Source organism: Malus sylvestris, chromosome 4 (genome assembly GCF_916048215.2).
Source record: "Malus sylvestris chromosome 4, drMalSylv7.2, whole genome shotgun sequence".
Taxonomy (NCBI): domain Eukaryota; kingdom Viridiplantae; phylum Streptophyta; class Magnoliopsida; order Rosales; family Rosaceae; genus Malus; species Malus sylvestris.
The window spans coordinates 2389324-2403411 of NC_062263.1; the positions used below are offsets into that span (position 1 = coordinate 2389324).

General features: G+C 35.0%; 1 long non-coding RNA gene and 1 pseudogene across 1 annotated transcript; both read left to right on the forward strand.

Annotated features, from left to right (window-relative positions):
• Positions 1 to 460: 460 nt before the first annotated feature.
• Positions 461 to 3147, forward strand: LOC126618907 (uncharacterized). Its single transcript, XR_007621884.1, has 2 exons — positions 461 to 1852; positions 1976 to 3147. It is a non-coding gene; the product is annotated as an uncharacterized LOC126618907 (long non-coding RNA).
• Positions 3148 to 6842: 3695 nt separating this feature from the next.
• LOC126619675 (uncharacterized) lies at positions 6843 to 13840 on the forward strand (annotated as a pseudogene).
• Positions 13841 to 14088: the final 248 nt, after the last annotated feature.

The window sequence follows — 14088 nt, forward strand, 5'->3', positions numbered from 1 at the left end:
TTGGGTAAATTATTTTTCTTTTTTTAAGCATCTAACATTTTAAATTTTGAATAGTAGGTGCACTAAATCAAATAACAATTTTTTTTTGTAGGTAAATTATTTCGAATTAATTTTTACGATATCAGGCATATTTTTTTTTTTTGTGGGTTATATATATATATGTGTGTGTGTGTGTGTGTGTGAAATAATTTACCTACATTTATTTGTAAAATACAATTTGATTGACTAAACTAAGCATGTATTATTACATATAGTAGGCATGTTTTATTGTTATTATATATATGTACAAAATCAAATAACTTTTTTTTTGTTACATATAGTAGGCATGTTTTATTGTTATCATATAGTAGGTGCACTAAATCAAGTAACATTTTTTTTGTAGGTAAATTATTTCAAATGAATTTTTATGATATCAGGCATGTTTTTTTTTTTTTTTTGGTGGGTTATATATATATGTGTGTGTGTGTGTAATAATTTACCTACATTTATTTGTGTTTGTACCATACTTAGGGCCTTCGTATTTAGATCTTGTATAAATACTCAGGGGACTCAAATGTAATTATGTAATAAATGAAGGGGCAAATATGTAATAAGTGAGGAGCCCTTATTCTATAAAAGGACTCCTCACTCTCCTCATTAAGGGAGGCCAATTCTTAGGCCATGGGAGAGAGCTCTCTCACCCTCAGAAGCTCTCTTCCTCACATACAAAGCCACAAGGCTCACAAATAGAGAAATACAATATCAGTGTGGACGTAGCCCAAACATTGGGGTGAACCACGATACATCTTGTGTTATTTACTTTCTTGCAGATTCACGGTCGGATTTACGTTGTTCCAAGACCTCCGGTTTTGTGCATCAACATTTGGCGCCGTCTGTGGGAAACGATACGAAAAGTTGTGTCAGTTCTCTTTCATTTTTTCACCTCCATCGTGGATCTTCAAAACCCACACAAAGACACAGACATAGAGCTCCCTCTTTCTCTCTCCACGCTTACCAATCCACTCCAAATTCTAAATTCCAGAGCCATAATCAAAATCTATCTCATAAATGGAGGTCTCCTTACAAGGCAACCTCTGGAATAGTGTGGTGGAACTGACCAAAAGGGCACAACAAAAGAGAGGAGAGAGAGCTTTGTTTAAGTATATCTATCAGCTTCTAGAGAGAGAAAGAAAGGAGAGAGAGACATGGCGACCTCGATTGCTGCTCAGCTAGAAGCCATAAAATCTGTGATACAAGCCGATACGAAGCTGTCGGGGTCGAGCAAGAGGTCGTTCACCTGCCATTCCATTCTCTTCGACGCCAAAGAGGCCACCGATATCGATGTCCACACCATCGATCAGAGGACCACCACTACTACAATCAGTAGATCAACCACCATCACCATCACAGATCTGCTTCTCCAACGCTTGTCAACCTTTACACCTCATCCTCTCCGTCTTCGTATGTCCGGTTCTCCATCGACCACCATTTGATCTCTCCCAACCACCATTTGAATCGACCCATTGCCGTCTCCAAGAAAACCTGTATGTGTTCGCCTATGCTATTCTGGCCTCCATGACTTCAATCCTGATAGGTTATGATATTGGCGTGATGATCAAAGCTTCGATCTACATCGAAAAGGACCTCAAGATCACGGACATGCAAATCGAGATCCTGATGGGTGTTATTGAAATTTGCTCCCTCATTAGGTCCGCCATGGCCAGAAGAACTTCCGACTGGGTCGGCCGCTGTTACACCATAATCATATCCGGAGTGATTTTCTTCATCGGAGCGATTCTCATGGGATTATCCGTTTCTTCAACTCTCTGGCTGTCCCATTTAAACTTAATATCGATTGAGTAAATGTACAAAGGTATTTGATGTAGGTGGGTTCTATGAGAGTTTTGCATTTTAACAGAAGAACAAAGAATGTCTCGGAGATTCGGTTCTTCTCTATTTTCAGATCCTTGAATTGACCACTAAATGATTATTTCAGATTCAAAGGTCAGAACCCACATCTCCAATTCTCATCGTCTTGTGATTTCTGAATTCAAAGGTCAATGAATATTACAAGGAGCAAGGGATAGTGAGCCTAGGATTCGTGTCTTCCACCCCCTGACCATGTCCATAGCTCCGGCGCCTTCTGCGCCTATGCCGGCATCCTCCACTGCACTGCCTCTTTCGACTCCGAGCGCACCACCACCAGCGACCTTAGGCCGCCATCCAAAATATTCCAATGTTGATGCTGCTGCTGTTGAATTTGCTGTGGCGCAAGCAGCTTAGCTAAATCAAAATGATTGGGTTCCTGTTTCATGTGTGCCAATTGGCGATGAGTTACCATGTTCTGATAAAGGTTTGTATCAGAGACTGAATTTTTTCTATGAACATCGGACCATGCATCAGCAAGACCATGCATCCAGGTGGGCATCAGCCGGTGCCGGTGCCTTCTGGTAATAATTTTGGTGGTGCTAGGTATGAGAATAATGGAAAGGAAAAGCAAAAAGCATGGCTACCCACTGAGATAATTGTAGAAAGCAGAAAAAAAGAAGAAAAAGCAGAAAGCCCTACCTCATGAATGATGCACACATGGTTTAAACTTTCCAGCCTTGGCAAAGCACCATGTAAAGGGAGAGATTTTGCATTTACGGGACTTTGCTCTGCGAGAGCACATGGGAAACAAAAACAAAAGCAACAAAGATGAGGAAAGGCAAAAGCAATCAAGTGAGCTGCAGGAAACAAAAGCAAAAGCAAGGAATAAAAAGAGAAAGGAAATGATTATACTTTTGCTTTTATCGACCACTAAAGCAGAAGATGCCATCAACTTTTGAAAAAGAAAACTTTCATCATGCATGTTTCCACTTTTCTGAAAAAGCCACTGGAATACGCACATGGAAAAAGATCTGCAACAACCCAGTACGCAATAGGTGCAGTACGCACCAATGATCTGCAACTGTCGAAACCTTTGTTTTGAATGATGTAATTTATTTTTCTTATCTTTCGGAGACATTTGTATAAACCCCATCAGAGGGTAATAAAAAAACGGCAAGCCCAAAATAATGGGCTGGAATGTCATGGGCGAAGGCCCATATGCCTAAAAGAGCCAGGCCCTCTAATATCACTAACCAGGTGATCAAAAGTACATCCAGTACTACAAAAAATTATTCAGCAGCCTACCGTTATTATCACCAACCAGGTGATCAAAAGTATGCCCAATACTCCAAAATTATTCGGCAACCTGCCGCTATTATCACCAACCAGGTGATTAAAAGTATGCCCAGTACTCGAAAATTATTCGGCAGCCTGCCGCTATTATCACCCACTAGGTGATCAAAAGTACGTCCAGTACTCCAAAATTATACATGAGCATCACTCATATCAATCATACATAAACATTCATGAGCATCACTCATGTCAATCATACATAAACATTCATGAGCATTATTCATGTCAACATTCATGAGCATTACTTATGTAAACATTCATGAGCATCACTCATGTCAATCAACATAAACATTCATGAGCATCACTCATGTCAAATCAGCTTCGAAAGCTTCATTTACAGAGCTCCAACTTCAAAAACTTCATTTACAAAAGCTCTAGCTTCAAAGCTTCACGTGCAAAGCTTCACCTACAAAGCTTTAGTGCAGGGTATACAAATACCACATCTGAACAACCGCCACTTCGGCCTATACATGGATTGAATTTGAAGTCTCCAGCCAACAACCTTTATTGACTGAAGACTTTGGGGACTACACTATATACCATATATTGGGCCTCATGAAAAATACTTGGGGGACGTAGCCCATTATTTATGTATTAAGGAGCGAGCCCTTATTCTATAAAAGGGACTCCCTCACTTTCATTAGAGAGCATCCATTATTCATGTACTGAGGATAGATCCCTTATTTTATAAAAGGGACTCCCTCACTTTCATTAGAGATCACCCATTATTCATGTACTGAGGAGTGAACCCTTATTCTATAAAGGGACTCCTTCACTTTCATTAGAGAGCACCCATTATTCATGTACTGAGGAGTGAACCCTTATTCTATAAAAGGGACTCCCTCACCATCATTAGAGAGCATCGTCGCCTGCTGAGCAACCGTCTCGTCGCGAGCATCAACTCTAGCCCATCATTTATGTATTGAGGAGCGTGCCCTTATTCTATAAAAGGGACTCCCTCACCTTCAATGCCACAAGCTGAGCCAACCAAGGCAACATAAACCACAAGCAGAGCAGCCTCGCAACATGTGCTACTTCTAGTTGAGCATCATTTCAGATTGAGCACCGCCTCATATCGAGTATCAGTTTAAGACGACATCTAGTTGCTTCGGCCCACACATGGACTGAATTTCAAGTCTCCAGCTAAAAGACTCTCTTGACTGAAGACTTGGGGGACTACTGTTTGTATCATACTTAGGGCCTTCGTATTTAGATCTCGTATAAATACTCGGGGGACTCAAATGTAATTATGTAATAAATGAAGGGGCAAATATGTAATAAGTGATGAGCCCTTATTCTATAAAAGGACTCCTCACTCTCTTCATTAAGGGAGGCTAATTCTTAGGCCATGGGAGAGAGCTCTCTCACCCTCAGAAGCTCTCTTCCTCACATACAAAGCCACAAGGCTCACAAACAGAGAAATACAATATCAGTGTGGACGTAGCCCAAACATTGGGGTGAACCACGATACATCTTGTGTTATTTACTTTCTTGCAGATTCACGGTCGGATTTACGTTATTCCAAGACCTCTGGTTTTGTGCATCAACAATTTGTAAAATACAATTTGATTGACTAAACTAAGCATGTATTATTACATATAGTAGGCATGTTTTATAGTTATTGTATATATGTACAAATAACATATATATATGTACAAATAATAGGTAAATTAATTTTAAATCAAATAAAATTACTTTATTTTAAATCAAATAATAGGTAAATTAATTTAATAAATTGAATGGCGTAGACAATTCGTATTAAAATACAATTTGATTGACTAAACTAACATATATATATGTACAAATAATAGGTAAATTAATTTTAAATCAAATAAAATTACTTTATTTTGTAAGTAAATTAATTTTGAATCAAATAACATTCTTCATTTGTGGGTATTTTATTTTGTATGTATCATATATTGAGCACATTTTATTATTATATGTACAAATAATAAGTAAACTAGTATTGAATAAAAAATATTATTTTTTATATAGGCACATTATTTTGCATCTATTGGGTTTGCCTTATTATGTAGGTAAATTATTTTCCATGTACTTTACATTTATTGGGTAAATTATTTTTGTTTTTTTAAGCATCTAAAATTTTAAATTTTGAATAGTAGGTGCACTAAATCAAATAACATTTTTTTTTGTAGGTAAATTATTTCGAATTAATTTTTACGATATCAGGCATGTTTTTTTTTTTTTTTATGGGTTATATATATATATATATATATATATATATATATATATATGTGTGTGTGTGTGTGTGTGTGTGTGTGTGAAATAATTTACCTACATTTATTTGTAAAATATAATTTGATTGACTAAACTAAGCATGTATTATTACATATAGTAGGCATGTTTTATTGTTATTATAAATTAGGAAATAATTTTTTTTTTTTTTTTTGGTAAAATCATTAAATCTTCAAACATTCAAATATGGGTATTTTAGGCATCAAAAAAAATTTAAATGTGTAAAGTCTAATACAATTAATGAATTTACTGTTGTGGAATCTAGTCAATGAGTTTTATTAGAGTAAAAAACTTATGTCAGACTTTATGTAGAAAAAATTAAGCTTTAGGGGTTAAAGTCATATTTTCAGTATTTTAAATATGAGGTTTAGAGCACTTCTAGTGTGTAAAGGTCCCTCTTGGCAACATGAAATTCTTTTGTTTTTAGTACGTTGGTATTTTTACATTAAGGGAAGAGGGAGTTTTTGTTTTGTTTTGTTATTTTGTTATTTTTTTATAGCACATCGATATTTTTACATTGAGGGAATGACGAATTTGGCTAATCCATACAATGAGCAGCCTAATTTGGTATCGAATTCGCCATCCATGAGATTCGAACCTAAGACCTCTCACTTCCAACTAAGTGAAGATGAATACCACCAGACCATAGCACAGTGTGGCTAATCAAGTGAATAGTAACCGTCTTTAATGAATAGTAATTGTCTATTGCATTTTCACTCCTAAAATTAAATGGCCTAGACAATTCGTATTAAAATATTAGTACTTTTTTATTTTATCACATAATAAAAAATGTTTCTATTTTTAATTTCAGACATGTTTAATTTTAAATAAAGTGTCAAATTTAATAAATACAAATTACACAAAGTACCAAATTAAATAAATGAAAAATTACATAAAGCACCAAATTACATAAAGTACTAAATTAAATACCAAACGGTGTTATTAACTTAAATTTATAGAAAAAAAATACAAATTACATATTTATAGAAAAGAAAATTGATATTTTTTTTTTGTTTTGAAATTGTAATTAATTTTTAATATTTTTAAATTTTTATTAACTTAGTTAATTTGGAGTGTTGGATTACAAAAATTGAAATCCAACAGTCGAGATTTTGACATGTTGCCCAATGGTAACATTTTTTTTTAAACCGAAAAACTTGGGCCGTTGATCTAGAAATCAAACTGTCCAGATTGTGCCACGTCAAATGGTAACTGAGTGGGATGCCACGCGGGCCGCAGCATCTGAAATGTTGTCAAAGATGCTCTCCCACACGCGCATGTTGTCCATGCATTTGACGCAAATTCTTTTAGAATGTGGTTGACGTCAGCCTTGCATCACTCCCCCATCATGGGCTCGGGCCTTGGACTTCTGCCTGACCTCTACTATGGGTTCCTCCTCAGCCCAATTGCCCAACTGGGCTGGCATGACTCTAGGGGCAGTTGGCTTGCAATTGTTGCCAATCCACAAGGCTATTGCCCACAGTGGACTTGCTCTTATGTTCAATTCTTCAAAATGACAAGCTTAGTATTATAGTTTAGTAATATTTATCTTCACTTGTAAGTGCATGGTAGGTCATAGGTTTCGACACCCTTTAATTCGATACCAAACTATGGTTGACTCATTGTATGACTTATCCAAAATTTCAACCCAATATCATTGTATATGAAAATTTTGTCTCCACTTATAAGTGAGAGGTTTACATTCGACTTTGTAGATCTGATGAGTTTAACATCGAAGTATTTTGATTGACACCTTGTATAACTTGGCCAAATTTTCCATTCCTTAATGTTTAATACAAGGTTATACTTAGATTGATTTGAGCTAATTGCCTAAAAATTTAAGATATTGGGTTTGGATATTTTACTATGGTATAATTGCCACTACAAATCATCCATACAAGGATCATCCAATAAAATTCGTGGTCATGGTTTTTTACCATGGATCTTCTATTTTCACATTGAATTAGTAGCTATGACTGGGGAATTAAATCATGCAAATTTGGATAAATTTCTTCCATTCAATTGATTACATTGCTGGGTATGTACTGGCATTTCTCACAGAATTGCTGTGTGACACCCATGAAAAATTGCTATGTAAAGGACATCCTTTCATTTGATGTGCACAACCACCTTACAGGAATGGTTGTCATTCGATTTCAAAATTCTTTTCTTTTTTTGATGAATACTTGTATCATCACTCAGTATTACAGTTTGATGGTATTTCTCTGCACGAGATTTGAAATAATTGGTATCGGAATCATGTGGATGACGAATTCGATACCAAATTAGGCTTCCAATTATGTGACTTAACCGAACACCCGTCTTCCCCTTACAATAAATATACCATTGTACCAAAAAAAAAAAAAAAAAACTTGTATCGAACCAAAATAATGGCTCACATAATTGAACGTTGAACATGTAATGTTTATTTTATTTGACCAACAATTTAGTGGACCGATCTCCGAGGTCAAGCACCACAGTCTTCCATATATATGTAGTCTACCAAAAAATTATATGACCTAGTAATTTGTAAGGTTTGTAAGGTATGACATGTTTATATTATTTTCCCTTTTAGAATAACAGTTGTGCTAGGAAATAAATGCAAACTTTTTTTTTTTCAATACGAGTTATATTTTATTTTATAATTTTTTATTAGCACCTCACGTATTGTTAAATGGACATATATAAAAATTTATTGTCAAATTGTAACATCCCACTTCACCCAGGGGAGTGATCCTTAAATGTATATTCCCATCCCTACCTAGCATGAGGCCTTTTGGGAGCTCACTGGCTTCGGGTTCAGTCGGAACTCCGAAGTTAAGCGAGTAGGTGGCCAGAGCACTCCCATGATGGGTGATCCATTGAGAAGTTGCTCGTGAGTTTCCAAAAACAATAATCGTGAGGGAATGGTAAACCCAAAACGGACAATATCGTGCTACGGTGGTGGAACGGGCCTGGGAAGTGATCCGCCCCAGGCGGGGATGTGACACAAATGACCTATATACCATATGAAATAACTATCCTTCACATGAGGTAAGACTTCATATATGGGTGATGCTCTCCACACACTCAATTTTACTTTTTACACTCCTTTCAATTTTTGGTCGTCAGATCGAATGAATTGAAGAAGATTAATAGACAAAAATTAACAATAGTGTGTGGAAAGTAAAAAATGATGTATGAATAGCACTAATTTGCAGGCCCGGCCCAAGCCTAGTGTTGGTAGGGCGACCGTTCGGGGCCCAAAATAATTGGGGGCACAAAAATTGTTAGGGTGGTATATTTATATATGTTTTCATAAGAGTATAAATTTATAAAATTTGGTTCAATGACAAAGAAATTTAATTAGAACTGATGGTTTTGTTGTTTGAAATTAATGAGGATGTCTTGGGTTCAAAACACCATGTGTGCTTATTTACCTTTCAAATTTTACAAACTTCTTTTCATAAGATTGTAAATATATAAAATTTGTCTAAATAATCAAGAAGTTTAATTAGCATCGATGGTTTTTGTTGTTTAAAATTAACGAGGGGTCCTAAGTTTGAAATGCTAAGTGCATGTTTATTCTTTTCAATTTTTACGAATTTTTGTTTGGTTGTTAATTTATTTTTAATTAGTAGCTAGTAGCTATGTGAGTTTTTATTTTTAAACATTTGTTTCAATTCAAGTCTAATCTTCAACAAAGAGTAATGCGTTGACCAAATTTGCAAATCATATGACGTGTCATTAAAAAGTTTAATTTAGTACCCATTTATTATTCATACATATCAATTAAAGACTCAAAATCCATATTGACAAGGTTAGTAAATAAGAAAAAACACCTCACGATTTGTACAAAAACACTTATAAAAGTTCAGATGGAAAACAAAACTCATATCTATCTACTTGTAAACTTGGAGTTTTTTTTTTGTTTCCTTCTCACGATACAAAATAAATTAGTTTTTCCGTGTTTCTAAATTATTAAGTTTGAAGTGATTTTCTAAGTTAATTTTATCGATGTCTTATGTGTGAAAACAAATAACTTTCTCATAAAGTGAGGGCATATTTTTTGGCGTTGCCCCAGGCCTCAAAAATCTCTAGACCAGTCCTGCTAATTTGTCAATACTAAGTATACACTTGCTTTTGCTTTCCGAATGGTTGGGGAAGAGGCTTTTAGGTTATATGTTATGGAAGCTTAGGAAGGGGTTAATTGCGCAAAAGGAAGTATCGTCACCATCTAATTTGAAATCAAGAGACGAATATGGTTCACAAAAGGTTGATGTGGGTTGTGGGGTGTATAGAGAAAATTTTGAAGGATGGGGTGTGAGGGTGCTATGAGAAAGAATGTGAGTTGTTTTAGATGAATATTAATTGAAAAAGTAAATGTGAGGTGTATTTAACAATATTTGTGGTGTGAATAAAACAACTCTTGATTTTAAACTAATTTAAAGTTTCGAATGGAAATTCAAACTTAGGTGGGGTGCACATGGGAGTGAGTCAACATCCAACATGTGCACTTGTACTACTGTCTAGTTACATTCCTCTTTATTGGTAAGTGAAAGGTCTTAGGTTTAATTTTCTTCAAAGACGAATTTGAACCACTTGTGAGGCTAAGCCCATCCTCTTCTCCTTAGTTAGATAATATCATTTATTTTCTATTGTATAAATTAAAAATGTTTTCTCCTTACTCAGCAAGGAATTGTATCTCTGTAAAATATATGCCTCCAGATAGAAGAATGCATAATAGAATATTCTCCATAAGCTTTAGGCTCCATATTTTAACAACACAAATGAGAACACATGTGCTTTAGCCAATATAGTTACACTCATGTGCATATATGTACAATACAATTAGGAGTTAGTAGGACATAAGCAAGGGATTCCTTATCTATAGAGATGTACACTTAAGAAAGTTGATTACTGTAAGCTATATCTAAAACAAAAATTAAGCACAAATTAAGTGGGTTGTCAAACACTCCTCCCAGAACCATCGATCCGAAAGGACTAGAATTTTAAACAACCAACTTCCAAACGGTGCATGGAGAGGTCAGTGGAGAAACCAACAAGTTTATCCGGTTATAAGTTGAACGGGAAACAAGCAAACCAGGCGTGCATGTTAGTCAAAGTAAACATAGAGAGTATGGTAATGGTTGGATGATGACTAAACCCCACTTGTAGAATGAGAGAAGCAAAGGAAATTAAAAGAAGATATTTTTGCACATATTTTTTACATTCTCACATATTCTTCTTTATTTATAGCAATCGGATTGAATAAATGAAACGAAATTAATGACCATGATTAAATAGGGTTTGCGTAAGAAGTTAAAAATAGTGTGTGAAAATCACTTCTCATCAACAAATCCTAGAGGTTGAGTGAAAACATTAGTGCTCACATACTGATGAAGAAAAGCATTCTCACATCTAGTTGAATGAGAAGTCAACCAAATTGTGCAATCGACAACTTTAACTAAGGTGAATAGAATCAACAAATTCTTGAGATTGAGACATGAAAACAGTAGTGCCACATATCCAAGAAGAAAACCATTCTTCACAGTTAACGAAGAGGGCAACCAAAGGAATTGACCCATGTAAGACAAATCTAACAATAGTGGGCTTGATTCCAAAGCCTAACTGAAAGTCATGTTAAATCAATTTCAAGATGCTGACAAAATCTCGTATGCCATCATTGAATAAAAATTGTGTTATGTGGGCTCCTCAAGACGCCGGTTCATAAAATTTCAGGTTTAATGATTCATATTATAAATCTGTATATAAAAATTATCAATACAAAAACTTAATCAAAACTAAGGTCATTTAAGAAATAAATAGACGGTTCTCGATACTTTTACAAAATCAATTAATATGTTTTAAAATAGTTCGATAACTAAACTATCTCATATTTTATTTATTTTTTTCACATATGATCTTTACAAATTATTTTCTAATATGAACGATTCCGATCATAAGCATGAAATTCCGTCGATCGAACACGTAGTAAATTAAGGAAGAAATCCTTCTCATTCATTGAGGAGCCAAGTTAATAGATAATACTCAGGTATTCACTAGTTTAATTTCTATTTATTAAGGAATGACATCACTAGTTTAATTTCAAATTTTATAAGTCATATGATATGATTGTTAATGATTTGATTATTACTTAAATATTGATTAACGTTCTTATTTTTTATTATGACACATCATATAGTTTATAAATTTAATCTACTTAATATTACTTGTCATGAAAATAAGAGAAATTGATAACCGTGTTGCACTCCTGTACACGAATCTCAAAATTCAAACTCATATAACGATGATAAATAAGGTGATGAGATACACCACTTTAAATGGTGGTGAGCAAAAATACTACCATACAAGGAAGATGAAATAAACTTGACTTCAGAGTTTGAGCGACCACGGGTCTATCCACATCCAAAGCCCTTCTCCCATCATTGCAATTTTGCACGGTACAGCCCTTCTCCCATCATTGCAATTTTGCACGATACAGCCCTTCTCCCATCATTGTAATTTTGCACGCTACGGTTTTCCAAAATGGTCCATCGGGGATTCTCCCCAACCAACAACATTTGGTCCCCCCAAATCCCTACCAGCAAACCGGCGCGTGCCTGTCAAATGAAAATCAAAATCCCCCAGCTGGAAGGAACCGGCAAAATCCGGTAGCCAGTCTTATGACGTCCTGTTTGAGAAGAAAATAGACCAGCCACCACCAAGAGAGTTTGAGGGTTTGGTGATTATCCAGCGGTTGGAGATATGGCTTGAGTGGAGTTCGAGTTGCAGTTGCAGTTGCAGAAAGAGATGGTGTTACCCTGCAGGAGCTGAAGAAGAAAATGGCTGAGTTTTCAAGGGAGAGAAAATGGGATCAGTTTCATAGCCCTTTAAATCTGCTATTGACTCTGGTAATTTGTTTAACTTCAAAACCCTAACATTAGTTCAGTACCGATTTGTCAAATCTTAGTAAAAGTTTACAGCCATTGTTTCTGCTTCTATGATTGTTTTTCCACACCCATTAGCTATTATTCTCCTTTTTTTTTTATTGAGTAGTGTTACAGAGGTTAAATTTGTAGACAAAATTTTGTAAATTAAATGATATGAGAGTTGATGATTGATTTATTACTTTAGCATTGATAAGCTTAATTATTCCTATTAGGGACACATCATTTAAGTTGCAAATTTTATCTACAAATTTAGCTTCCTAGCATTATCCTTTTTATTAGGTTTTTTTTTTATTTTTTATTTTTTATAATTTTTAATTTTTTTTAATTTTATTTTTTTATCCAAAATGGGGTTTTGACATTATATAATGATAATGAAACCTTAAGTTTGTTCGCCGTAAATTATTTTGGTCATTCCGTGAAATCTCATTAAATTTGCAGGTGAATGATCTGTGACTACATTTTAAGAGTATTTTTGTCAAACTAACCCCTTCACTTAACGAGGATATTGATAAAATTTTTTATGGAATAACCAAAATAATTTATAGTAGACAAATTCAGGGACACTTCTATCGATTTTCATTGTCAGATACCAAAATGAGGAGTTATATCAATCTCAAGACCCTGAGATTTGATATATTTTATTGAGCATCATTTCGTCTCCAATCTGTTGAGACTATAAATGATATCGATCCTCTGCTACATAACTAATTCTTCCTTCTTTAATTAGTTTAATCTTTAATTCACTATTTTCTTCGATTCGAGGATTATCTCCTAAGAGCATTTAAATTTGAGCTTCACTTTCAGAATGGTTGATTTGTTGCTTACTCTAATCTTTTATTTTTGCTTACTCAAATCTTTTATTTTCTTTCAGCTTTATTGTTCTTCTATCTATTATTCAAGCTGGGGATCTTCCAACGCATTGGATAAAGCCAATGTAAAATGTGTTGGGCTGCATGTGAGACGTATTGGTTTGCATTGGAGGATATTACTAGTTTCTTGTGGTACAAGCTAAGGAACACTAGACCGCCACCGCCGCCGCCAATTTCAAGACATAAAACAAGGCTTCAGTTCGAGTAAAGAAAATGACATGTGGGATAACTATCATAACTTAAACGTCAGTAGAAAGCGGAAGTCAGTCAACAGGAGAAGAAAGGATAGGCTGCAGAGCTCTGTTTACCCTTCAAGTAGGCATGTTACTCGTAGCCATCGCCATGTCAGGTTAAAGTCCCGGGGAAGGTTTGTTTAGGTTATGGGCATGTCTCAAACAGTGAGAAGCTCTAGACGTCTTCAATTTAGCAAGGTGAAAAATGTTAGAAGGCAAGCGAGAACGTTGAAGAGGAGGAGTATTAGATGATTGTCTGTGATTCTGAAATTAGTTTGGAACTAGTATTTTATTTTGATTAGTTGAATTTAAGATATGACTTTTAATAGAAAATATATGAGATTGGAAATCCTTGCGTATGACGAGACAATGCAATACCTCGGTGCGTTAATTTTTATAAGAGAGAAAAGAAATTAAAAAAGAAGAGGCTTTCATATATCATACCCCTTCGAGAGGCAGAATCATTACACTTAGTGGATCAGATGGGAAAACCCAAGTAATTAGGTACTACTACAAGTATGATTCAGTGCTGCGCAGCAGCATGGAATAATAAATGGAAATGACAGATAGTAAATTAAAATGATAGCTAATACTTAA